At 46.4% G+C, this 25,316-nt stretch overlaps 1 protein-coding gene across 7 annotated transcripts in view; it reads left to right on the top strand.

The window, feature by feature from the left end:
• The first annotated feature begins 7,064 nt into the window (after window positions 1-7,064).
• Window positions 7,065-25,316, top strand: part of GFOD2 (Gfo/Idh/MocA-like oxidoreductase domain containing 2) — a 233,597-nt gene continuing 215,345 nt past the window's right edge. For 3 of the 7 annotated variants that reach the window (XM_069655236.1, XM_069655208.1, XM_069655200.1), the window contains exon 1: window positions 7,065-7,543. The gene's annotated coding sequence lies outside the window, so the exon portion shown is untranslated. Of the gene's footprint in view, window positions 7,544-9,247; window positions 9,336-25,316 lie in introns of all 7 variants that reach the window. The other 4 variants (XM_069655218.1, XM_069655227.1, XM_069655185.1 and 1 more) reach the window with 2 other exon arrangements.

Raw genomic sequence — 25,316 nt, 5'->3', positions numbered from 1 at the left:
ATTCTCTTTGGTTATCGACCTCCTGGCCCAGCACAGGCTTTCCTGGAGAAATTAGAATTCTTTCTGGCAGACACGGGGAATAAGCATGACAAGCTGTTATGTTTGGGGGATTTCAATATATGGGCTGAGGAGGTGACATCTGGGGATGGGAGATAATTAAAGGAGACCCTGGAAGCCCATGCTTTGGAACTTTTAGCATCATCCCCCTCACATTGCCAGGACCATTGTCTTGATGTCCTGCTATATCGAGGGAAGATAATTTGTTATGTTGAGACAATCGCAATATCATGGACAGACCACTATGCCATAGTATTTGAACTGAGAATGCATAAGAAAACTCTGGAAGTGCACACGGAAAATTGGATGGGGGAGTTCCACAAGCTGAAAGATTTATTGAAAATCTCAGGGGAAACTCTGAAACATGCTTTGGCACAGATTGAAGAGGCTCTTCCATGTGAGGAGTTCTTCAATAAAGGCATGTAAATCATGGCTATGCTATTTAATGTACAGGCCCCTCTCCAACAAAACAAAGCCATGTAACCCTGGTTTTCGCCAGATTTGGCCAAGAAAAGGGTACAGGTGAGATCTTTCGAGAAAAAAAATGGAGAAGACATCGTACAGAGAGCATTTTAGAACAGGTCAAGAGCGCCTGAAGAGAATATGGAAAAGCCATTTTTGATGCCAAAGCTAAATTTATAACAGGGAAAATTGACAAAGTCATGAAACGGCCACAGGAATTGTACGCTGCTATTTCCCAGTTAGCAAATCCTGGGTGTGTGTCAGCAACACCTGAATCATCACAAGCACAGGCGGATGCTTTTAATAATTACTTTATAAATAAAATAGAGCTAATACAAGGAAAGATTATGGAAATTAAACCATTACATCCCCAAGAGGATCTGGAAGTAACAGAGGAGATTAGCCCAGAATGCATATCTCATGATGAAGACACTGGGGCGGATCAGAAGCTATTTATGTTTACTAAAGTATCTGAGGAAAGGGTCTGCACCTTGCTCTCCGCGTTGAAGGCTACTAATGATGTACTCTTCGTTATTCTATCTTCAGTAGCTAAACTAATAGCTCCAGATATTACCCCATTTATCACAAAATTTGTTAACAAATCTCTTACATCAGGGGTAGTACCGATATAGTATTCTGAAGAAATCTGTGGTCACGCCACTGCTAAAAAAAAACAAATTTAGACCCTAAGAATTTCCAGAATTACAGGCCAATGGCAGGATTGTCATGGCCATCGAAAATTCTGGAAAACATTGTGACAGCTCAGCTGCAGGAACATCTGGATCAGGAGAATCTGCAATCCACTGCAATCCGGCTTCCGACCAGGTTTTGGGATGGAGATGGCGTTGCTGACGGTCTGGGACTATCTATTGGAGACGGCGGATCAGGGGGGCGTGTCCCTGTTGGTCATGTTGGACCTGTCCGCCGTCTTTGATACGGTTGTCCATGGGACCCTTCTGAAACGTCTGAGAGAAGTGGGTGGAGTAGGGAAACAAGCTCTTCAATGGTTTGAATCTTTTCTCTCTAGAAGAGAACAAAGAGTAGGATTTGGAGATTTCTTGTTAGATTCAGGATTACAAAGCTGTGGAGTCCTGCAGGGATCGTCCCTTGTCACAGGTTTCCCCCTTTCTCACCTGCTTTCGCTGCTTGATGGAATCCAGAGGAGTTTTCTTCCGTACGGATCGGGTCTTGTACAAGCCTGCTCTGCCGTCTTCGGCTTCCAGTGTTCGTTCAGCTTTAATGTCCGGGAAAAAATGAGGAAACTCCAGGAAGACCAGGAAAGGAGAAGTGCACTCGGAGGCGGGTGCACGGAATCCGGGAAGAAGGCTAAATAGGAGGAGGGAGGATAGAAGGGAAAGCGGAGGGTCTAGGAATCAGGAAACTACAGAATTCCGCAAGGCGAACTTCAGAGCACACGTCTAGCCACAGCAACAGCAGCGTTGAGACGCGCGGGCCGCGGGGGCATGGCCATTTTATAGAACATGCTGCCTCGGACGTGAAGACTGGTAAGCAGCGTTCTGTGTGTACGGCCATGTTGGAAGTAGTACAGAGTGTAAGCCCCGACGCGTCAAGGACCAGGAGGTCCAGAAGGGGCATGTCTGATGGTTCATGACATCCCTCTCCCCACTGCTTTTTAATTTATATGTTAAACTACTCATGGACATTCTGAGGAAGCACGGCATACAGTTTCACTCATACGCAGGTGTTCTTGAGGATACAGAATCTAGAGGAGAAGTACGAAATAGTTGACCGGTGCCTACAAGAAATACAGGCTTGGATGTGTGCGATCCAGCTACTGCTGAATGTCAGCAAAAGAGAAAAGACTCTATTCGCTTCAAAGCACAATCTGCAGAGGGAGCATTTACACTCCCTATGTTTCCTGGGGACACAGCTGAATTTCTCCAAGAAAATAAAAAATGTAGGCTGTGTCTGGGAGGATAACATGGGAAGTGGAGCTCAAGTTAGTGCGAAGGTACAAGCAGCTTTCCACTCACTACGCCTATTGAAACATATCCTACCATTCATTGCGAATGAGGACAGAGCGGTAGTCATTGGCACTCTGGTCAACTCGAGGTTAGACTATGGAAATGTATTGCTGTCGGGTATACCAGTCTATCAGTTGCGAAGACTGCAGGTGGCCCAAAATGCAGCGGTTAGGCTGGCGTATAGGTAAAAAATCAGCTCCAACCTCTAACTTAAGAAGAGCCCTACATTGGCTGGCAGTAAAGGAGATAATTGAGTTTAAGGTACTCTGCTTGGTTTATAGGTGTGTTAACAAGACAGGAACAAGATATCTATCAGATAAAATCAGGAGACATGTTCCTACCTGACAACTGCGCTCAGAAGATCAAAATCTGCTTCATATACACCACACCGGGTATATGAGCAAAGGGGACCACAGATTCGGCGTCTACGGTCCAAGAGCATGGAATAAACTACCCAGAGAAAACTGTGAGATTAAAACCTTTCCGGCATTCCAGAAGGCCGTGAAGACCTATCTGTTTTGTTAGAACTCTCCTAGACCTTAACTGGTGTATTTCAATCTCATATGATTAAGTGGATTAAGACATGGGCCTCATTACGAGTATGGAGGTAGCCATGCCGCTTTTAGCGGCATGCCTACGCCATACCGGGTACCGGATCCGGGTTCCTGGAATGGGGAAAAACCTCTGGAGGGGATAAAATTCCCCAGTTTGTGGGGCGGCGCATTGCCATGGGGAAAGTTCTGTGGGTCAGGTACTGGCGCTGCCCCTTCCGACTGTAATGTCACAAGTACTACGTAACATTACAGAAGTCAGAGGCTTCCTCCGACCACTTTAGCGCCACTTGGGGGGGGCATAAATACAACAATTAAAACACTTCAGGTCCCCCTGCAGCTAAAACCAGCTCCTCCCATCACAATGCAGGCAGGAAACTGCTAATGGTGGGCCATTAGTCACTGAATGGTTTCGTGCTGACATTGTGATGGGAGGGGAGGTAGTGTGGGGCGTGGGCATGTACTGTAGGCAGCTTTGCCTCTCCCAAAATAATAGTTTAAAGCGGCGCTATTTCTTTCATGCTGCTTCTTTGCCAAACTTTATAACAATTCCACTTTAAACCACTTCCATGGCACTGGTGATGAGTTACTTCATTATGCTGATAATAGTTTTGATCAGTGTTGCTGAGTAAATATTCTTTAAGCCATGACCCGGTTCATTTATTTATTCATGCAATGTTTGTCGGGTACATGTACACAGATTATTTATTTATGCAATGTTTGTCGGATACCTGTATCCGACAAACATTGCATAAATAAATAGGTACCCGACAAACATTGCATGAATAAATAAATAATCCGGTTCCATGTCTCCTTATAACAAGTCAACAGTCAGACTTTACTGTATCAAAGCATACACTTGATTCCCATTGAAAGAATTTTAAAGTGATTGTTTATTGTGTTCGGGTGTCTCCTTGTCATTGCCCTTTTGGCTTAGGTTGCCTCCAAACCCCCTTCAGCATCTTGTGTTCTTTGATGGTTGCATATACTGCATCCTGTGCCATATTCATGTTCTCTTGGTGTGCCCAGTCCTCATTATCTGCAGCCTAAGTGGGACTAGAGCATACAATTGTCTTGGGCACCAATTAAAAAGTGGCCCACTGTTGCAAATGGCAATTCATTCCTTGTGTAACGGACTGTTTGACTTTGGGTAGGAGTCCCTTAATGGTGTAGTTTGGGAGTGGGGTGCGGTGCGATGCAGTGGGGCTGGGGCGCGGGGTGCGGTGGGGCTGGGGTGCGGTGGGGCTGGGGCGCGGGGTGCGGTGGGGATGGCGCATTGGGTGCGGTGGGGCTGGGGTGCGGGATGGGATGTGAGGGGGTGTATTCCTAGTGTTTCGCTCTGGGCACCAAATGGATTAGAAACTGCCCTGCTGAAGTGCGTTATAATGGTTTTCAAACAGGCAACATAACTGTGGAAACCATGATGACCATTCAGCGTGATAAAGAGAGTGGAATTAACATGCAAGGAGGATTCATGACAAGTGGGAGTATGGCATCCATCCTGCCACAAGACTGCAGCCTACCTTGTGTTCACTTATTTACAGACACGCCTGATGCAGACAGGTGTGAAACCATTGTTCGCTAAACACTCCTTTTGCTTGGTATAATATTTATTTACATTAATGTTTTGGCTATAGAACAGTGATAAAACACATAAGTTATGAAATAGTTAAGTTGACATTCATCACACAATGTTGTCCATGCACGAAGCCCCCAAAACAGACCACCTTGAGTTAAGCATTTCCATAAAACATTCAGGTGCTTCGTTTCAGCAATATAGTGATTAGCCCTCCCTTAATATGGCATTCTTCCGTGTTAATGTGTCTACGTACATGGGGGAGTAAACAATGTTACGTTGGTGTCATGAAACAGAAAAGTCAAAATGTTTTTCATTTATGTGATTTTTATTATTTTTTGATCCCAGCAATTAAACCACTGTACAGGGCTTTTGTAATCCTCGGTGGCAGGGGCGTTGCTAGGGGGGGGTGTTAAGGGGGCTATAGCCCCTGGTCTTTTGGTTGTAGCCCCGGATAGAATCGCAGGAGCTACAGCCAAAAGACTAGCTAGCCCCCAGTCCCAACAGTTCCGACATCAGCTTAGCCCCGGGTCTTTTCCAGACCTAGCAACTCCCCTGCTCGGTAGCCTTTCAAATACTGTGCTTTCGTTGTGTTGGTGCAGAAGGGTCCCTCCTTTGTTCCTGCTCAGTCCCGTGTGTGCCTCGAGCTCCTGTATTCCCACCACAGCCCCGCAGTGTAGAGCTCGGTTCTACTCCATGCGACTTAATTTCTTCAAACCCCCTCTTTCCCAGTCTCCCCTTCCTCTCTCCACAGCCGCTCAGTGTTGCCAGGTCAGAAGGAAAAAATAAGCTGAATGTTCCTTTAAAACAAGCCCAAAACAAGCTGACTCCCAACCAAATAAGCTGCAAAAACACAAGCACCTCTAAAATAAGGTGGAAAGGTCTCAGAAGTTGAAAAATAACTATAACGCAAAGAATACATACAGAGAGCTCAAACATATGTTAACAAAAAGCATTTATTAAAATTGTTATTTTCTAACAATTGGTGTCTATTTTAATGTGTTGTATGTGTGCGACTTATAAAAGCAACATTATTGGCTTTTTGGATCCTTGGCTGCTCTGGTGCTTGATTCGTCGCTCACCTCTGGTCCTTGGCTCCATTGCAGGTACCTGCCAAGTAGCCCCATGTACTTCATGACACTGAGCCAGTCCAGGCATTTCCTATTAAATGCTAGGACTGGTATTTTATTTCTTCCCATTATAAGTATGGGCCTACAAGGACCAGTATGCAAAGGGAAAATCCAGGACTAGCTCATGGCGACAAGCGTGACATGGCCCCCCTACTGTCGTCCTTCTGGTATTGGGAAACCTGGTTGATTGCTGTCATCTGGTCCTTGGTTCATATAGTCCATCACCCCTCTGGTCATTGGCTCCCTCATGACTTACTCCTCTAGTAAATCACTAGCCCACCCATTGACTGTTCATTGCCATGCTAATCCCCAACCCCAGGGCTTTAAGTGGGCCGGGGCCTGCCGGGGCTGAGCCCCGGCAGGCTCTGAAATTTCGTTTTGAGGCGGGGCCCTGCCGGGGCCCAGTAATCTCCCCTGGCAGCCCCGGCCACTACACGAAAAGGCATTTTTTTCTACAGCCTGAAGCGCTCGCTCGTTTGTCCTTCAGTTAGTCATGTTAAAAGTTTTTGGCTTTTGCAAACTTATCAGGCATTTGCCAGGCACTGCCATTAGATGCCCTGGTACTTGCACCATTTTGCCGTTCATACAACTAAAGATAGCAGTGCCTACCAAGGGCCTTTCTCATGCCTACACAAAACCCTAAACTATTGTCATTGTCTATGCTTGTTTCCATCATGACTAAACTACATGTTGCTGTAAATACCCCGTGTTTACCTCTTGGCTAGGTAATGCGTCTTCAAAGGGTCCCTCATATTGAAAGAGCCCATCAATGCAAAAGAAAGGAGTACTTGCAGGTTCACATCAGGAAGGCAATCAGCCCGAGCCTCACAGCGTGTGCATAACAGCTTAAGGCAAGACGGCATGTTCGCCTTTCATATTCATTTTTTTTTTGTAAATGGGGCCAAGTCAGACAGACTGGCAAACAAGCGGAACAATAAGCACACAATTAAGGAAAAACGCGGACAAAAACCGCGACAAGCAACCTGCTAATATTATAAGCGACTTTGGGCAAAAACAAGCCCAAAGTCACTTATAATATAATAAGCGGACATGGCAACACTGCGGCCACTAAAAAAGAATAAAATATGAGAACTGCTTAAATGATGGACACGGGCACTCAAGGACAGGGGTGGAGCTACGCAGATCACTGGCCAATCCCTGGAACAGAAATGTAGGAGGGCGGGCTATGACATTAGCTTTTCATTTCGGGCTGCATGTATGGCTGTAGCCATCAAGTGGGCGTGACTCCGAAGATTGCCGAACACTGCCTCCCACAATCTACCTTGGGAGGCAGGATAGCATACAACACCGGTTCTCCTCAGAAAAAGGACCAGGAACAAGCCGAAGTCGGTTGCTGCAGGCTCTTGCAGAAACGTTCCATATCAGTAGAAAATGCCCATTTGTACCGAAAGCCAGAACCTTCCCGCTCAGCAGTCAGCACTGAAAGTGCTCGGAAAACGAATCCGCTTCAATGCTCAGGAAAAATCACAATAATGACGTAGAAAGTCACGTGAGGAAGAGTGGGCGGGCCGTTGTTACAGTCTGTTTCTCGTATGGGAACTAGACACTACCTTCCGCTTCCGCAAATCACAATGATGACGCAAGGAGTCACGTGAAGAATAGTGGGCGGGCTGTTGCTATGGTCCGTTTCTCGGATGGGAACTAGTCCTACCACCGGGGGATGGGCACTGGGTGGAGAAAGAAACCGGCCTTCCGGAGTTGGAACCTAAAGACAGAACTCGACTTGGAAATCGAGGCCGGGACATAAAACTGTCGAGGGAGGTGAGGATCAGCGGCCCTTCATTAGGCTTCCAATAGCTTAGAAGCATTTATTAACTTGCTCTGGTTCCTTCAACATCTGCTTCCAGCAAATATATGTGCGATGAGCACCTGCCCACTACCCCTGAAGCACCCACGCCCAGCATTGGACCCTACACCACTATCCCATCCTTCCCACAGCATCGCCACCTGCCAACTCCATAACATTAGCTCACCCGTGCATCCTCACACCCCAGCGGCATCATCATCTGGTCACTCGAGAACCCATCACCAGCTTCATCGTCCTTTACTTCTACCAACGTTAGGACCTACATCCGCACATCAACATGATTCTTTCAATTGAAACACCTGCCGCCTGGCATCATCACTTTTGCCTCACTTTGGCATAAGTATCATTCACTCTTAAAAATCCGCCCCTGTTCTCCCTTCGGTACCGGCTTACCCCATACCTTAATCATCACTGCATATTCCCTTCCATGCACTGCCAGTACCTACCCCTCGCCCCCACCCCCCAGTATCGGATTCGGCACCTACCAACCCTCTAGTATATAACCTAACCTGGCGCGTTCCCCCATCTAATATAACCGCCTACTTGCTCCCTGATCTAGTATCAACACCTATACCCTCACCTGCTCTATTATCAGCACCTCCCTCTCACCGTTTCTAGTTTCAGAGACTAAAATGACATCTAGGTGCATCTGAGATGTAGGTAGGGTGACCAGATGTTCAAAATAAAAAAACAGGGGCGGCCACAAACATAAAAGGACTACCAAGGAAGACCCTCTTGCCCCCCACACCCCCTCCCGTATGTGCATGAAATATTTACAGGATGGAACTACTATCCTGTGCTGTTTTGATTTTTAATGTAACCATGTCATTGATTAAGGAGCTTTTGCTCCGATTGCTCTCCTAGCCATTTGGCTTCCCAGCCAGTCTGTGTGACTCAAACGGGTAATGAAGTGAAAAGTTGGGTGTTCAAACCCAACCTAGGATGTCAGATGGACGCAATGTAAAGGTTAATTATTCTGATGTTTGCTTGGTTTATAATTGCTGTCCACCATCAATATTCAACCATTTCATACTGGTAACCTTCCCTTTATCCAAAAACCGGGGCAGGGACCCTCCCTTTCCCAAAACCAAAATGTGTTTTTTAAATTAACACCTTCAGTATGGGGGTGGGGGGCCAGAACGCCTAATTCCGGGACTGTCCCTGCAAAACCGGGACATCTGGTCACCCTAGATGTAGGGAGAACCAGATGTCGCTTCCTTGGTTTTGTGTTTGCTGAGAGAAATCTCATGAGAAAAGTTGAGTCCTTTTTTTCTGCCGTTCCCAACCTGGAAGGCTTGTATAGGGTCCTTGCACTGTTTCTGTCACCTACAGGCACAGGGTCTTGGGTACCAGTGCCTCGGTTGCAGTAGGCCTTTGCCTGCATGAAAGCTGCCCTTGTGGTGTGGAGGGTTAAGAGCTTTCTTCTTCCTTGGAGCCTTCTGTTTTCACCTCTATGGCAGTGGACTTTGAAGTAGACATCATCCCCAACAGAGTTCCTGCTGGATCCTTTTTTGTCTTGAATTCCAAAAAAGGAATCAACTAAGTGGTGCATTTCACGCTCTTGTATCGGGGGTCACCTCGCAAAACTCACCAAAATATTACAAAAGTAGTCAAAAAGGAGTGTATGCCGGTGCAAGAGGTAATGCAGTTTTATTCAGCTCCCCAGACGCAGCTGGGACAGCAAATTCAAACAGACCACGGAACAGAACTGCTACGAAAAGGCACTGCCAAAGAAACATCCCTAAGGTTAGAATTTGTATACAATGGAAGTAATTAATATTTGTGATTGTGTGACATGAAAAAATCTCCCCACACAAATCTTATTGGACTTCGCACTTTGAACTCTTATAGAAAAGCATACATTGCGATCAATAATTGGGTCCACAAACCTTCCCACACTGCTCTCAATCGCAGCTCGTGACGTCACAATCCACCCCCAATTCTCACAGCACAAAGTTAAGTAATTGAAACACTTAAGACGATCAGCAGAACTTTAATCAACTGCCTCAGTCGCCTCATCCTGATTCTCATGAGAATGGCTCAACGCCACCAGAGCCTTGAACCACGGACATACTGCTATACAAATGTTGCATATCGGGGACATTCTAAGCCTTTTCCCATGGAAAGTGTTCTATGGGGCAATTTGAAACCAATGTGGTTCTTTTCGGCTCCATTAGAAAATCGTATTTCATAAATGATTTTGAATTATAAAATGGCAATGTATTACTTATTCGTTGGAGGAACCTATGAGCTCTAATCTGTGACCTCAAAAAATAGCAACCATTGTGCAGACTCTGCGCTAAATCACCAGCCACAGAGGCCTTTGCCTCGCACAAAATGCTAACGCACGTTTAAAGCAAAACCAAGCTTTTAGGGCCTATTTACAGCGTTTTGTTCTACCGCTAAGTTTGATTATACTTATCTGTGCCCCTGTATTTATGGATTCATTTTATTAAGGATTTTATTTCCCAGTTATCAGAAAGAGCCCCCACCCTTTTACAGTGCTACTCTCGCAGCTGATAAGTGCGTTCCTTTATACCATGTTGAACTTGCATCTTTATTACACCCTTATGAAGGAAAAATGCTATGGTGGGTTTGTTCAAAGTGAGGCAAATGTGTGGGTGTTATGTGACACAGTGCCAACCCTACTTTGAATAAATCAGAATCGACTCATGTATATGCGTGTCTGTGAGAGTGACACTGTGCAACAGGTCGGCAAAAGACTGTAACATCTACCAGTCAAAAATGTAAGAGTATAAACAAGAGTGGCTCCCCACAGTTGAGCACTCTGTGCTAAATAAATAAATCAATATTTAAAGAAACACCAGATTCTGTAATCCACCAAGTCAATTGATTTAATCTTATGTGATATTCTTAGAATATCACATCATATTCAGATAGTGCACGAGGTTATATGATTTAGCCACCCAACAACCTTTTGTTGTACAATTCTCTGGCTTCCTCTAGGGTTAATAGTACATTCTTCATCTGTACCAAGTCACTGCGCAAAGTATTTACATTATATTTACAAAACAGTAGCTTGAAATTCCCTATGTCTTTGTGTTGATCAATTCCTGATCTGTACCAAAATGTTAAGCATGTTATTTACATAAACTGTTTCAGATACATTTAAACATTCTAGTTAGGAATTACAACTGTGAAAGAGAGTGGAAAGAAACAAGAACTAAGTGTCTGAGTTGGGGAAATTAGCAACCTATCATTATGTATATTTTGCACTTTTCCCTTTTGTCAGTGCTTTTTTGGGTTACTGAATCCTAAAAAATACATTTATAGTATGCAACAAAGTGTGTCCTATTATGGATAGTCCAATGTGAATTTGAATACTAGATTTATAAATTATTGTAGGTCCTGCCCCCACGTTTCACTATTAAATTGATGGTGCGCTAAGCCCACCTCTTGTAGCGCAGGAGACGTCTAATGCCGAGCAACATATCTTACTTTTTTATAGCTCTACTGTTTTGTCATATTCATATGCAGTGTTCCCATTCTCAATCTGTTAATAACCACCTTTTATAAATACTCAATTTTACTTTGTTGTATCAGAGGTGATACATTTAAATTCCTTTTCGTTCTGTTCAATATGACCAATAGTATTGTCATTCACTTCTTGCCTCCTAATCCATAGCAGTTTGTCATTGTATAGATTCCATTCCTGTAAAACAAAAAATGGCCATTGGGCAGCTGTATGGCCTTCCTTAGTCTGTATTAGACTTGATTACTAATACAGTATTCTCATATTTGCCTATATTCAGTTGCTGTGTGCGGGAAGGAATTCCATCCTAAATGATGATATTTTATGTCCTTGTCTTTTTGCTTCTTAGTAAGTTCTTTAAGAGGTGTGGTCACCTATAATACATGCATTATAATTTAGGGTTACTCCTACTTAAATGGTGGATGAGGCACAGGGGGTCTAAAGTTATTCCCTTATCTTTTAAAAAAAGATTCTGCATGGATTGTTCCAAGTCTGCGGCAGTATTCTGTGTGTGTGCTTTGCTGCCATCTTGAAACAATCCATTTAAACCCTGCTGACGTCACGTCCTTGTGATGTCATTGCATCACGCATTCTGACATTTTGCGGCTCTATTGTAAATAAACACACTGTTTGGCACGATAGCCTGTGATTTCTGAATGCGTTGTCTATCCCCCATAATTCTGAGTTTCACATTTCCTATTCCAACACGTTGTGTCCAATGGCCAAGCAGAATTCTAATATATATTAAATGTTATGCGTGAGTGTTGCATTTATTGTGCTTTATATTTTGGTAAATGGACATTGGATGATTTGTTACCAACAATAGTGTGCCATCATAGGGTCTTATCCCATCAATATTAATAACTTGAGGTCCTCCATATAAACTGGCTGTGGAAGTGGCGTACAGTCAATCAATTGATTATTTCATTGATGGCAAGGCTTGTTAGCGGTCTTCAGTACTCATGATTATCATATTTGCTGGTGTTGAAACACCATAATTATTGATTTGTAATAATGTTAGTACATATTTTGAAACCGTATTTTAAATCTTCTAGATTCCTATTCGTAGTGTAAATAGATCATGAGACATACTTCTTTGTGTATTACACTCCCCTTCTTATATCCTGTTCACTTCTCTTGTCTCTAAGATTTTAGTACATCAATCCGCACACGTTATACCACCTGTTGGTTAAATGTTTAATCTACAGTATATTCAAATTATTCCCAGCATGAGTTAGGCCTAACAATATACAATTGTCTAACTCCCATTTAAGTCTAATACTTCCTTCTGGTATGGGCACAACATTCACTGTTAGGAACACTTGTAAGAAGACCTGCATGTCATCATCCATATTGAGACCTGTGACAGTGCTTTGCAGTTTGCATATTAATTTAGCTTCTTCTTGTCTCAAGGTTAGTTCACTATTCCCAAATCTCGTTTCTTGTTGGATTTTTTTTAATTCCCACAAATTTAATTTACTCCTTATTATCCATTTGATGATTGGTGCCCAATGCTATTGTAATTGACGTCTCCTGACAGTAGTGTTGGTCGCATTTATTCAAAGTAAGTCTGTTGTCAGAGGTGCAATCCAGGCTGCTGTCACAAGTATTCTTTGCTATCTGATGTCACTCCCAGGGTGCTTGTCTGCAAGCAGGGGTCGGGAGGTTTAAGAAGCCCTAGCAGAATCAAAAATGGTGGAACCCACATCTGGGCTAATCCTCTCCCCTGTTCTATTACTCCTCTCTTCTTCTGTCTGCCTATTCCAAAAGGACTCCAGCCCTCAGCACGCTGGTGTGAGAGGTCCAGTGTCATGTTAGGACTGTCTTTGAAGCACCGGTTCCCAGGAGACCTCCAATTGAGGGTACCTATCTCCTGTAGAAAGGTGTCGACTTTCCTCGGGGGGGATAAAAAGGGAGCTTCTTGGGCAGGCCCCAAGTGATGGTTGTGGGTACACCCAGCACAGATGGCTAATACACCCTCTGTAATGAATGAGTCACCTCACTGAGCTGAACATATGACCCCCAAATGTTTTTGGCTATTTATTTTTGTAACCTCAGTAGCCACCATGTCCTATCTAGACATGGCTTATATTTAGATATTAACATGCTACCAGGCTGCTGGGGTACACAATTGGAAGGTTTAGGAACAAAGGGCCAGCTGATTAAACAGCCTCCCCTGCCTGTTAGAACTGTGCGTTTCAGCATCTGTTAAGAAATCCCAATGTGACCTTTGAACCTGCCCTTTTGCCAGTGGGTAATGTCAGGAGATGGTCCTAGCAAAGTTAATTGGTTGCAATGTAGTTTTGGCCTGGAGCATTCTGAAAGGAGTAGCTGATTAGCAGGTCTCCCTTTAAGAAATAGAATGGCCTGCCTCGTTTTATTACTAAAAACCAGAAACGTTCCAGCTCTTAACCCCTCACCAGATGGCTTTCTGTCATCCTCACCCTCACTTCCGTATTGCCCCCTGCCATGTCCCAGGTATCAGCGCCTAATCTCTGCATCAGCATCGGCACCTACATTCCGCCCCAGCAACATCATCCCCTTACAGCCTCAATACCTACTCCACAAGCCTCAGCAAATACTTCACCCCAGCATCAGCACTTACCCTCCGCTTCCAGCATCAGCAACTGCTATCATTGGCACCCTCTTGCATGCATCCCGTCCCACTCCTGAAACAGCTCCAGTAATAAGCCCAATACAAGGCACTTCATTGGCATGACAAGTTAGCTAAATATTCCCAACATAAATCCATAACTACCAGACATGATTTAACACTTTAAGTAGTATATCATTTTGGGTTTTCAGATTTTCTACAAGTCTGTACTCCTATATGTACCGTTTTTTCTTTTGTCTTCCATATGTATATTTTGCTGTTCTTGCTGCTAATTCTGGCGTTCGAAGAAAATGCAGAGCTGCTCTCGTCCTGTTCTCACATAATTTGGTGAAATTAGTGTTCTGAATGTCTTTGTGTGGAGCATAGTGCAGACTCTCATAATTCAGTGTTTACACATTTTGTCATCTTGTTTGAGCTGGCACTCACTTTCTATTTCCGGCTAAATGGCCATTCAGTCGGTGTTTGCCTGTGTGTCACAGATGGCACTAATAATTCATACTACCTTCCAGAAATTTTTATTTTTAAACCACATAAAATTGCAGATTATTTAATGTTAGGATGTTCAGATTGAACACGATGCACATAATTATATTGAACAATGTAATGCGCCGGGCTGGGAAAGGGACGATGGACTACTGGGTTCCCCTACGTCTCTCGTGGCCTTCCACCTTCCGAAAACAGTCGTCCCCAAATTCTACATTAGTGATCAGTAACCTCTAATAACTCGGAATCTGACTACAGTGATGGCTTAAAGGCCACATCCTTAATATGCCTGACTCCCTCTGGGACTTCCTCGGGGATCCCTTACTCTGTGCAGATCTGGGGTAGCAGCGGGGGTGGGGGAATTTCCACCACTCCAGCCCCGTTCAGGGTGCACCAACATGGCACTCAGAGTCGATATGGTGCGTTCGCTGCCAGTGCCACCGAAGTATCTCCGTGCCGATCCAAGTGTTTTCTTGACCGGCGAGCTGCAGGTTCACTGCTCGATACCCTTGGGTCTGGCGCGCACTACAAATGAATAAAACAAACAAACAAGCAGGTCATCTCTGCTCCAGGTGTTTGGGTTCAGCCTCAGAGTGCCGCAGGGGAGCCGCCCACACCTGCGTCAGGTCCGCACAGACTGTGAGGGACAGCAGCCTCCACTCCACCCGCACTCCTTTCCTTCAGGTGCAGCCGCCTCCGGATTAAGCTGTCAAAAACATAGCATTCATTTTACAAGTGGATTGAAAAGTATACAAGTTGCTTCTTGATAGCGAGAAAGTCAGAGGCCTTTTTCTTCAAGTACATTCCTTGTCAGTTTAAGACTTCCAGGGGCACTTATTTTGAGATCTAGTCAGTGTTCTCTGTAACCTGGCTCCAGGGCTCTGGTCCTGCAATACTCGTTGTGGCCGTTAAGATTGTGTTGAGTCCTCTTTGGGTGGGTGCCTGTATGTATTATCATGTAATCAATGTGTAGCAGGCATTTTATTTCAGAGCCATTCCGTCCTGGGCGTGCAACCTGGAATTCCTGTAGCTTCATCAAAAGGCGGTCACTGGTGGGGATTGACCAGGCTTGGGCTCAGATAGCACCCCTGCCTCACCCCGAATTCTTGTTTGAAAGGCCCCTAGTTTTCCTGTTGCTAATTATCAGCTTGAAGCTTATTGGGTTGTACTTAATTTATTCCCCCCAACATCATTCCAGCCTGCAGTAATGTATGTTTTTTGTTGAGTTAGATTGAATCAAATGCTTTTTGTAAACCAAAAAAGCAGGGAAACACCTAACCCAACCTCCACCTTCCCTCTGTTTTTGTTTTTTTTATACATTAACAGACCATGTAAGTTGAAGGAAATGAGAGACAGGCATGTGGTTGTTGTATTCCTGACTAAAGACATTTTGTTAAATAAAAAGTGGTTTGGTGAAACTCCTCCCTAGCCCTATTCTAAAGAGGTACTTCCCTACCTAGAAACTAAAAACTAAGGATCTATCTGTGTCAGCATATCAGTAACTGAAAAGCCGTCCTTGTGTCCAAAACAACCTATCATGACGCTCACACTATAAACAAACAACAAAAGGTGCAAGGAAAATGTCTTATGCTTGAAAGTGTTGAACTCAAAAAGTATACAAATGACTCCAACGAAAATGTACTCCAATGTAACGACCACAGGGTGGTGGTTCCCGTCTCCTGGATTCTTAAACAGGATGGCAAAAGGTGTCTTTTTAGCTAACCATTCCTTTGTGGCTTCACTGATTTCACAAGTTATGTAACAGTCTTTCTATAGCAGATATTGTAACTTTGCCGATTATCTGGTACACTCCCCTACCAGGAATCTCTAGAATATCCAGCTGCCTGGTGTACTCGCTTTCCAGGACTTCTGTTTAAGATTTTAAGATACTCTCCTGCCAGGAATATTTGTACAATTTCAACTGCCTGGTATACTCGCCTGCCAGGACTACCTATGTGTTTCACAGTTCCTTTATATCACTTCAGCTGCCTGGGGTATTCTCCAGCCAGATCTTCTTATGTCTTTCACAGTTCTTAGGTGTACCACAATAGCATATAATATGTGCTTGATTGGGGTTTGCTTTTATACTTTCTTGTCTGCATTCAAACATTCTTCTTATGGTACCTTGCCTTTGTACTTTGCTTTGGCTTGATTCAAACAAACCTTGCATTTCTTTATGACTTGTTGGCTCAAATGTCAGAACGCCCCGGGGTCCCCGATTCTTTGGGCAGACTCACTGGTCTTTTCCAGCGTCTCTTTTGCTTGCGCCTCTCTATTATGGCTTCTTCTTCTGCCTTCCAGGTTGGAGTGTGCGGACGCTCCCCCCTGGTGCAATCCACGGTCCCACAGCAGCTCTCCTTCACGGTCCGGGATGAAGTCTGCTGCCTCGCTGAGCGAACACATTTCCAGGAGTTCTTGCACTACTCCTGGTGTCTCTATGGTCCTTCTGGCTCGCTCCCAGCGTTCGTCTTTTTATCCCAATGGCCTTCTCTGCTTTGCTGGCTCTGTCAGTGTGCTTCGAATTCAGGAGCACCAGATTGGATGGCAACATCTCATTTTGCACTGCTCGTCCCTGCACTTCCCTGCAACACATTGCGGCCGCCATTTTTAAATGTCCTGCTCAATGAAGGTGTGGGAAAACAACTAGTCTGCGTGTTGTTTTGTGAGCTCCTGTCACTTTGCACAAACTCCCTTGTCTCAGTACCTGAGTTGTTATGGGAGTTGAAGTCCATATTACATCTTTTAACTCTGGGATGGTTTTTATTATGAACTTCACATAAAGGCACATCCAAAACAAAAGGTGTTGTGGGTGTTTGGGCGGAATGTGGGGACCTGACTAGAATGACAATAGGCCATTAAGGGGTCTTATTAATGGGGCAGAGGGAATACTGTGACTCCTCCAATGGAGTCATTACATCTCACCGATAGTTGTCTCCTCCGAGGTGATCCTCCCTCATACAGCCGTGCCCAGGGTCTGGATCTGGTAGCGGCTGCCGTCCCCTGGCCACATGGCAGCAGGTCTGCACTGGGGAATCAGTGATGACTCTATTAGATTTGTCAAGGTAAGCTCTGTAGGTTTGTGCGTAGGAATCATAACTAACTCTTCTATAGAACGTTACTGTCTATTAGGAAGGTCAGTCATTTTTGGTTCATAAGGTTACAGGATAGTTTGCTGAGGTTCATGTTTACACAGATTCCGCTGTAGTTGTTAAGGTACATATGACAAATGCATGTGCACACATGCACAAATCCCACTGCCACTGCATATGTACCTAGCACCCATCATCATCTGCATCCTTCCAGCATCACACACACCTTACAGAGTACAATACAATGGGCTTCATTACGAGTTGGCCGTTATACAGTAAAAGCGCCGGCAATACAATTTACCAGCACATTTACTGATTCGGCCAAGTATCAGTTTGCCAGAACACAGTTGCTGGAATTACTGGAACCAGTATTGCCTCATCCAGAATTACTGACAGCGAAAATACCGGATGAGCAAGAAACATGTGATGGTAATAGGGGTGCAGTGGTATGACTGGCAGATCACGAGATTGGGTGTGCCAGTATTCCGGCCGATGTTTGCCAGTAATACTGGGAAAAGCCAGGCGGAGATACCTACACCTGAAAGCAGGCGGTAAATGCATACAGGTGTGGGAAATTAGACCACAGGTGCACCCAATTCACCCTGGAAGATTACAAAAGGGACACACCTTCCCCAAACACATTTCCCTACACCACCATGCTTCCACTGATCGCAGTCCACTTTGACATGCAGCTGCTCCAGGCCATCCCGGAGCTGCATGGGCTGCAGGACCACCAGAGGGAACAAGAGGCAGTGGAGAGGAGGAGGAGCATTGCGAGGAGGAGACACCACCATACCCTGTGTAAGGGACAAACCATGGAACTTCACTGACATGCAAATCCTCACCCTGTACCGCCTTCACAGATCTCAACCTGATCCAGGAAGACATGAGGAGCAGGATCTGCATTGGGACAGCCATACCACTGCTGGTAAAGCTGGTGTTGGTCCTGCACTTCATTGGCACAGGCACTTCCCAACACTCAGTGAGCCAGCTGCATGGCAATTCGCAGCCTGCGTTCTCCAGTGTGTGGGGTCAGTCGCTGGAAGCACGCCTGTGCCCTTTGGGACAGCACATTACACTCTCCATCACCCTGACACAGGTGATGCCATGAAGGCAAGGCTTTCTGCCATTGCCTGAATGCCCAATGTGGTGGTTTCCCTGGATTGCACGCATGTAGAACTTGTGGCACCCCATGCCTCGGAGGATGTCTACAGGAACCAGAAGGAGTTAATTCACTAAATGACCAAATGACCAGGTCACCTGTGATATGAGCCATTTATGATGTGCCTGTACATGTGTTCCTAGGCGCAGCCTCACGATGTGCCCGGTTCCCAGGATCAACCCATGATGCCATGGTGTTGCGGAATAGCACTCTGTCAGCATACATAGAGGCCAACGGACCTGGATATTGGGTGAGTACATGCACCATCACAACACCCCACCCCCACCCCCAACCATGCCCCATATGTGCAGGACCCATTCTCGCACCCAACACATGACAGGCATCAACACACAGGAGTTGGGCATGACCCACAATTCATCACTGAATGGTCAAAACATGCTTCCCAACAGGCCAGCCCCACACAATGGACTACAGGTACCAGAATGAAACATTACACATCCTACTTCATGCATGGGCTGTGAAATGACATGCCGCTGTTAAAGGCAATGCTTCTACAGATCACCATGATGTACACCTATGTCTATCCCCTTTGCAGGAGACTCTGGATACCCACAACTTCCGTGGCTTATGACTCCTTTGAGGATTCCCTTGATGGTACAAAAGGTGGCATACAACTGGCCCCATAGCCGCAATAGGGTGTCAATTGAGCCCACATTTTGTCCTGTGGAAGGCCTGCTTTTGATGTCTACACCGGACTGGGGGTGCACTCATGTACAGGATGGACAAGGTGGGACAGATAGGCATGTGCATTTTTGGCCAACCGATGCATCCGTGTGACATTCCCCTTCCCCTGGATGTGGACATGCCACCCCCTTAGGAGGATGACGCAATGGCTATGGGTGCCACACATGCACGCACTGAGCATGTAGAGGCCAGGCTCGGGCGACTGGCTCGCCAGGAACTTATTGACAACTTCTTCGGATGAAGCCACCAAATTGCACCTTTGGAAAGTAAAGTTTTTCTGTACACTGTTAAACACTTGCACTCAATAAGAAATGTCCTGTTGCTTCAAGTGACATTTTTTTTAAACCGTGCAATGTGTAACTAACATCCCCACAACCGCATCACCCTTCCCCAAACACCACCTCCAAAATCACCCTCCACAAATCCCACACCCTCCCCTAAACGCCCACCCTATGTACAGTCCTGCAGTGTCCAAATGTAATTTCTGGCCCTCTTGGCCTTGGGGGCCTGCTCCATGGTAGTTGGGTGGCATAGAGAACATCACCTTCAGGTGCTACGTAGACAGCCCTCTGTGGGGGTAACAGAAGTGGATGGCTCAGACCACTGGGCCTGAATGTACTACAGGATTAGCTGAATGGCCTGGTTCAACGACTCTGCAGAGGCCGAGGAAGAATCTGTATGCTCATGCACTCTCTGCCCCAGTGTTGCCATGGCTGCGGTGGCATGGCCAAGTGAGTGGGCAGCCCTACAGGTGCACCCCTTCAGCCAGTCCTGCATTTCTTGCAGTTGCTGCCCCTCAAGTGAGTGAATGTCTGCCTGCTGCCTCTCAATGCCATCCAGTCTCACCCATATTGTGTGCATGTTGGTCTCAGAGGGTAGTGGTGGGCTGTGCAGGCTTTGTGGCTGGGCCGGGCTGAAGCATGGTGTAGAATGGCCCTACTCCATCCTCCTCTTCAGTGGTAGGGACATGGGCCCTGCCACAATGTGCCAATAGCTACACTCCACACAATGGCGTGCTAGCTTCCTGGGGTCTTTGTACCACTGCTTTGATGGGTCACAATGTGTGCCACTACCAGTGGTAGCTGTGGCATGGCACTGGGAGCTGTAGCGACAGCTGTTACTTGCCTGGCTGGTGCGAGAGGCCACTGACCGCTGATATGGGGATTATGGCCCGCTCAGGGCTTCATGATGAGGTGGAGGTGGAGTTGGAGGTGGCAGTGGAGTTGGTGGTGTTGGCTCGGCAGCCCTGCCCTGCAGCTTCCCCATGCTGGTGATTGGTTTGGCCTCTGCAGGGGTGGAGGCAGTTGATGTGGCTGCGGTCGAGCATCCAACCTTTTAACTGTCCGTAGACTGTGTTCCTGTTGGAAAAGTAATGACATGCTGGTGGTCATCTAGCAGACATGTCTGTGGGCTTGCATTACACTCATGTGACATTGTTTGTCCCAGAGTTCCACATGTCATGTGGATCGCTTGGGTGCTTTTGCTATGATGGTTGCTCCTGCACGTATGTGGTGGTGGTGCCTGCTGCGTGTACACAGTGCATGTATGTGCACATTGCCTGTTGGCCTGCCAAAGTGGGGTTTTGTCATGGTGGGGCATCACTTTCTGATGTGGGCGATCTTGACATACATGGTGCTTCTCGTGTGAGCATGTGCATGGATGCACATTTCCTGCTACATTGCATGTGCATTGGTACATTTAGCCGCATCTCCGGGCACGTGTGTGCGCTCATAGGCCATTTGCTATGCCTGCCATGTCTCGAACAGTTTTCCATACCCATTCTATGCATCTGTGCTGGTGGATGCATGCAATTTGGGACTGCATGCTCATGTACATGCAGTTGTACCTACCATCATCACCTTGCGTCGTTGCTCCAGCCTCTACACTTCCTATCCCCTCAATGCTCTCCACAGGGTTCGAAATTGAGATCCGATGAGCAGGAGCTAAAACCAGCTCCTCTGTGTCGGGCATCACCCAGTAGGAAGGAGCTACCACGGGGGAACCAGGAGCTCCCAGAGATGCTTTTAATTTTGTGTCCATTTTGTACGAGCCATTGTGCTTAAGTGTGTATTGTTGTGTTCTAAATGTGTTTTTATTAACATTCTCAAATACTAAAAGTTAATGTCACATCTACATGTTTGGAAGGCACCAGTTGGTCTTGGGAGCAAAAACATTCTCCTTGTAGCTGTTGGTTTCAAGCTAACCAGGCTCTATTATGCTAGAAGCAGGAGCTAAATAGCTCCAAGCGCCCCTCAATTTCGAACCTTGCCTCCATGTGTAGGATATTGCTGGTCGTCCCCACCCAGGGCATGAGATGGAGGGGGTCCACCGAACCTCCTCCTGTGACGGCACACTCCCTCCCAGGGATCAAAATTGAGTTTTGTTGACCAGGAGCAAAAAGCAGCTCCTGGGTATCCGGCATAACAGGTGCTACCTCTGAGGAACCAGGAGCTAATACAGACTGCGTAGCAAATCTAACTTTGCACAAGATGCAAACTCTAACTTTGTCCTTCATGTAATCCGCTATGCTCTAAATGTCCCTTAAGTGTGTTTGTTATTGTCCTTTATATACATCCCCAAGCATACACAGTTAATCTCTCATAGCTAGGTTTGTATGGCACCACTTGCCCTAGGAGTCAAAAGTAGCTCCTGGTAGCTGATGGTGTCAAGCTAACCAGGCTCCCCTTTGTCACAAGTCTCTCCCCTTCCCACCTGTTTTTCCTTGCTTGCGACCTTCTTGGGTGATTTCTTTTGCACGGTCCGGGATTTGTATAGACCCTGTGCTGGTCTTCGGGTCCCAGCGTGAGGATAGCAGTCCTACACCAGGAAGCGTTCAGATGTCCAGGACCGGGAACCAGGAAGGAAACAATGTCCGAGCTTGGAGGCACGGAACGCTGTGACCCGAGCACAGGCGAGGATCCAGGAAGAAGCTAGAAGGTAAGTTTGAGGAAAGGAAAGTAAGTGGATTCAAGGAATCGGGGAAACTGGACTGGGAAGGAAGCCCCGAGCGAACTCCGGTAACACGCGTCAGACTACTCCGAGCAGTAGCGCGTAAAGACTGGCAAACTGCGTTCCGCTCCAAGCGGCCATGTTGGAAGGATCAGGGAATTCAGTCCTCTATGGGTCAGGGCCCACGAAGTCCAGAATGGACACAGGCGCCGGTTCATGACACCCTTGGCTATAACCAGGAGCTGAATAGCTCCCAGCTATTTCAAACCGTGACCTCCTATGCTTCGGATCCTTGCCTCGAGGTCTTCCCAGCGTTTGCAGCAATCCCTGGTACTGCGGGGGGCTGTTCCCAAAGCTGTCACCCATGCCATGACTTCTTCCCATATGGCACGCTTCCTCTGCACACTGGCCTTCCTGTGTTTACACACACATCAGACAATGCAGTGAGCTCCGCCTCTGAAAATATTGGCTTGTGGAGCTCGAGATCTGGTGCCTAGGACGTTGGCAGCACTTCCGGCATGACCGTATTACCGTTTTACCAGCATACTCTTAATGAGCCCCAATGTAAAAAGTTAAACTAATATTGCTAAAGTGAATACATAGGGTACATTTTGGTTTTCAGCTTTTTTTAAATGCCCATATTGATTCATGAACGTATGTTCTTTTTTTGTAACTACTCCTACTCCAGTATCATCCCCAGTCCAGTGCCTCTACCCTCTTCATCCCCTGCAGTGTCCCCCTAGAGCATCTGACTTGCCCCCCTTCTCAGGTCAGCACGCAAGACAACAAGATACAATAATGGAGAAGCAGGTTAACAAACATGAGACAAGCCAGCGTAACAATATGTAGAACAATTTCCTTGGATATTGGAGATGAGGGAAAGTGAGAAGGAAGGGAGAGAAGGGAAGGGGATAAAGTTCAGTTATGTGATATAAAGTCGAGTGGCTGTGAGAGGAAGGGAAGGGGAGGTATGGGGATGGGGAGAAGGGAGGAGAAAAGGTAGGAGGTCAAGGCGAGAGTGGTGAAGGGCTTTCAAGGAGGTGTGGAAGGAGGTGTAAGTGGGGGTGGAGCGGATAGAGAGAGGTAAGGCGTTCCAATGTAGGAGGGGGCCAGAAGCTGAAAGGAGCGGAAGCAAGAACCAGCACAAGGAGACGGGGGTACAGTAAGTAGAAAGAGGTCAGCAGAGCAGAGAGAGCGAGAGGGAGTATAGAAGGAGTGGAGAGGAGAGAAGAGAGATAGGGGGAGCATTTTATGATCATTACTTGCCGCCACCTCTTTTTCTGATTCTAAACCTGCCACACCCCCTTCAGGATTAGCCCATTTCCCCCTTCTTGCATCTGCCGCTCTTCTCCTCCAGCATTAGCACCTGTCCCTACTTCTAGCATCCCCCCCTTCTTACATCAGCACCTGCCCTCCTCTTTCAGCACCTTTTTCCTGAACATGCCCCCCCCCACTTACACCATAAGCACCTGGCTCTCCACTTCCAGCATGAGCACCTTCACCCACACCTTTCTCCCCATCCTTCCATGCCTGTCCCCCCAGGCTTTAAGCACCACTGCACCTTTACTGGGGCCAGCCTCCTTCATGTACCCCCCTCCACAACATCAACACTACAATTTTCAGTATGATGTGCACATGGCTTCTGCTCCACTCTGCCCCCTCCAGGCGACCATCACTATCTACACCCTGGTCCCCTCCACCGTTCTGCTACATCTTCTTTAACACCCGCCTTCTCAGCAAGGGCCCACTGAGCACCATCACTACCCCCCTCATCACATCATCACACTTAATGCACCAGGCACTGCTCCATGGACCCTTGACTGCATTACTCCCTTATCCAGTGCCCCCCTCTTAACTATCCACCCACACCAGCCCCTTTTCCCCACTTTCTATTGCTCCTGCAGGCATCATTCTGCCCCTCTATTACCTAGCCCCATCAGATCCTGGATCAACACCTGTGGTACCAGCTGACCACAATTTCCGTTTGTTCTTACCCCCGACATCGGCACTTATGTGAGGTACACCGTCCTTTCATCGTGGGATGAAAGGACACTGGGTTTTTCACTGTTTTCATTTCAACGTGAAAACTCATTGAATTTTCTGGGGGGTTAAAAAAAATATATAGATGGGGTGTGGGTGTTCGGGAATAGTTAAATAATTAAAGGGGATGGGGATTGGGGGAACCCCCCCAAAATTAAAAACGATGAGTTTTCACGTTGAATATCAATTCGAGAAAACCCATTGTTTCATCCCGCGATGAAATGACATGGAACCGTTATAGAACATTTGTACTGCGACCTTCACCACTGTAGTGGTGTTACGGTGACCAGACCTTGTTGGAAAGCAGTGTATAGTGATCCTGCACAGGTGCTACCAGACCTTAGTGTGAGGGTAGGGAAAGGTGGGGATGGAATTGGCTGTAATAGGACAAAGTAATAAGAACAAGTGAGAAGAAAATAAGACAAATGGATTCTGCAGGGATACACTAAGGGACATGGTTGTGTGGGTGCGTGTGTGATAACTGACGGTCGCTATCAGTGGTATGTGCAAAGGTTATGTGTCTGAGAACTAGATCAAGTTGTTGTTGTTGTTGGTTGTGTGATGGACTGGAGAGGTGCTGAAGTGGGCTCTAGTATTGTGAGGGCTTTTATCGGGTCGGTTTGTACCACCACCCATGTTACAGGGAAGAGCACTGGTTTTGCCAAGCCAGCTGAATAAGAGTCTGCACCAAATATCGGACGTGCAAAGATGAATGCGTGGTGTGAGATACCTGAGGTTATCCTCACACCTACTCCCCTTGGATCCTCTTCTCATGTGGCCAGGGAAAGGTCGTCGCTTTTGGATTCTGACACTGGGGGTGGAGATGCGAGGGAGGATCACCTGAGTGGAGGTCCTTCGGGATTGGAGATAGGATATCAGCAGGTGAGACATGGTATCTCCCCTTTTCTGATGAGAACCAACTTCACCCTACACCTGCCTATATAAGCTGTTTTGTAAACCATCTTCCATCATTTTCCCCCATTCAGACCATCATAGTACTGGGACAAGGAAGAGGTGACTAGGAGCAGTGCACACCAACTTGTTATTTCACCACTCTGGTACTGCAACAAGGAGGAGGCCTGAGGACTATTGTGAGGGTCAGGCATGTCACACTTGGGGTCAGGCAGTGAGAATTAAGGACTCTTGCCTGCAACCTTTTAAAGGGTAGGATGGTTATAAAAGAGGAAGAAAG

This window comes from Ambystoma mexicanum, chromosome 1p (genome assembly GCF_040938575.1).
Source record: "Ambystoma mexicanum isolate Mex_15411 chromosome 1p, UKY_AmexF1_1, whole genome shotgun sequence".
Lineage (NCBI taxonomy): Eukaryota > Metazoa > Chordata > Amphibia > Caudata > Ambystomatidae > Ambystoma > Ambystoma mexicanum.
The sequence above is the reverse complement of the archived record's forward strand: the minus strand, read 5'-3'. Positions and strand labels throughout refer to the sequence as shown.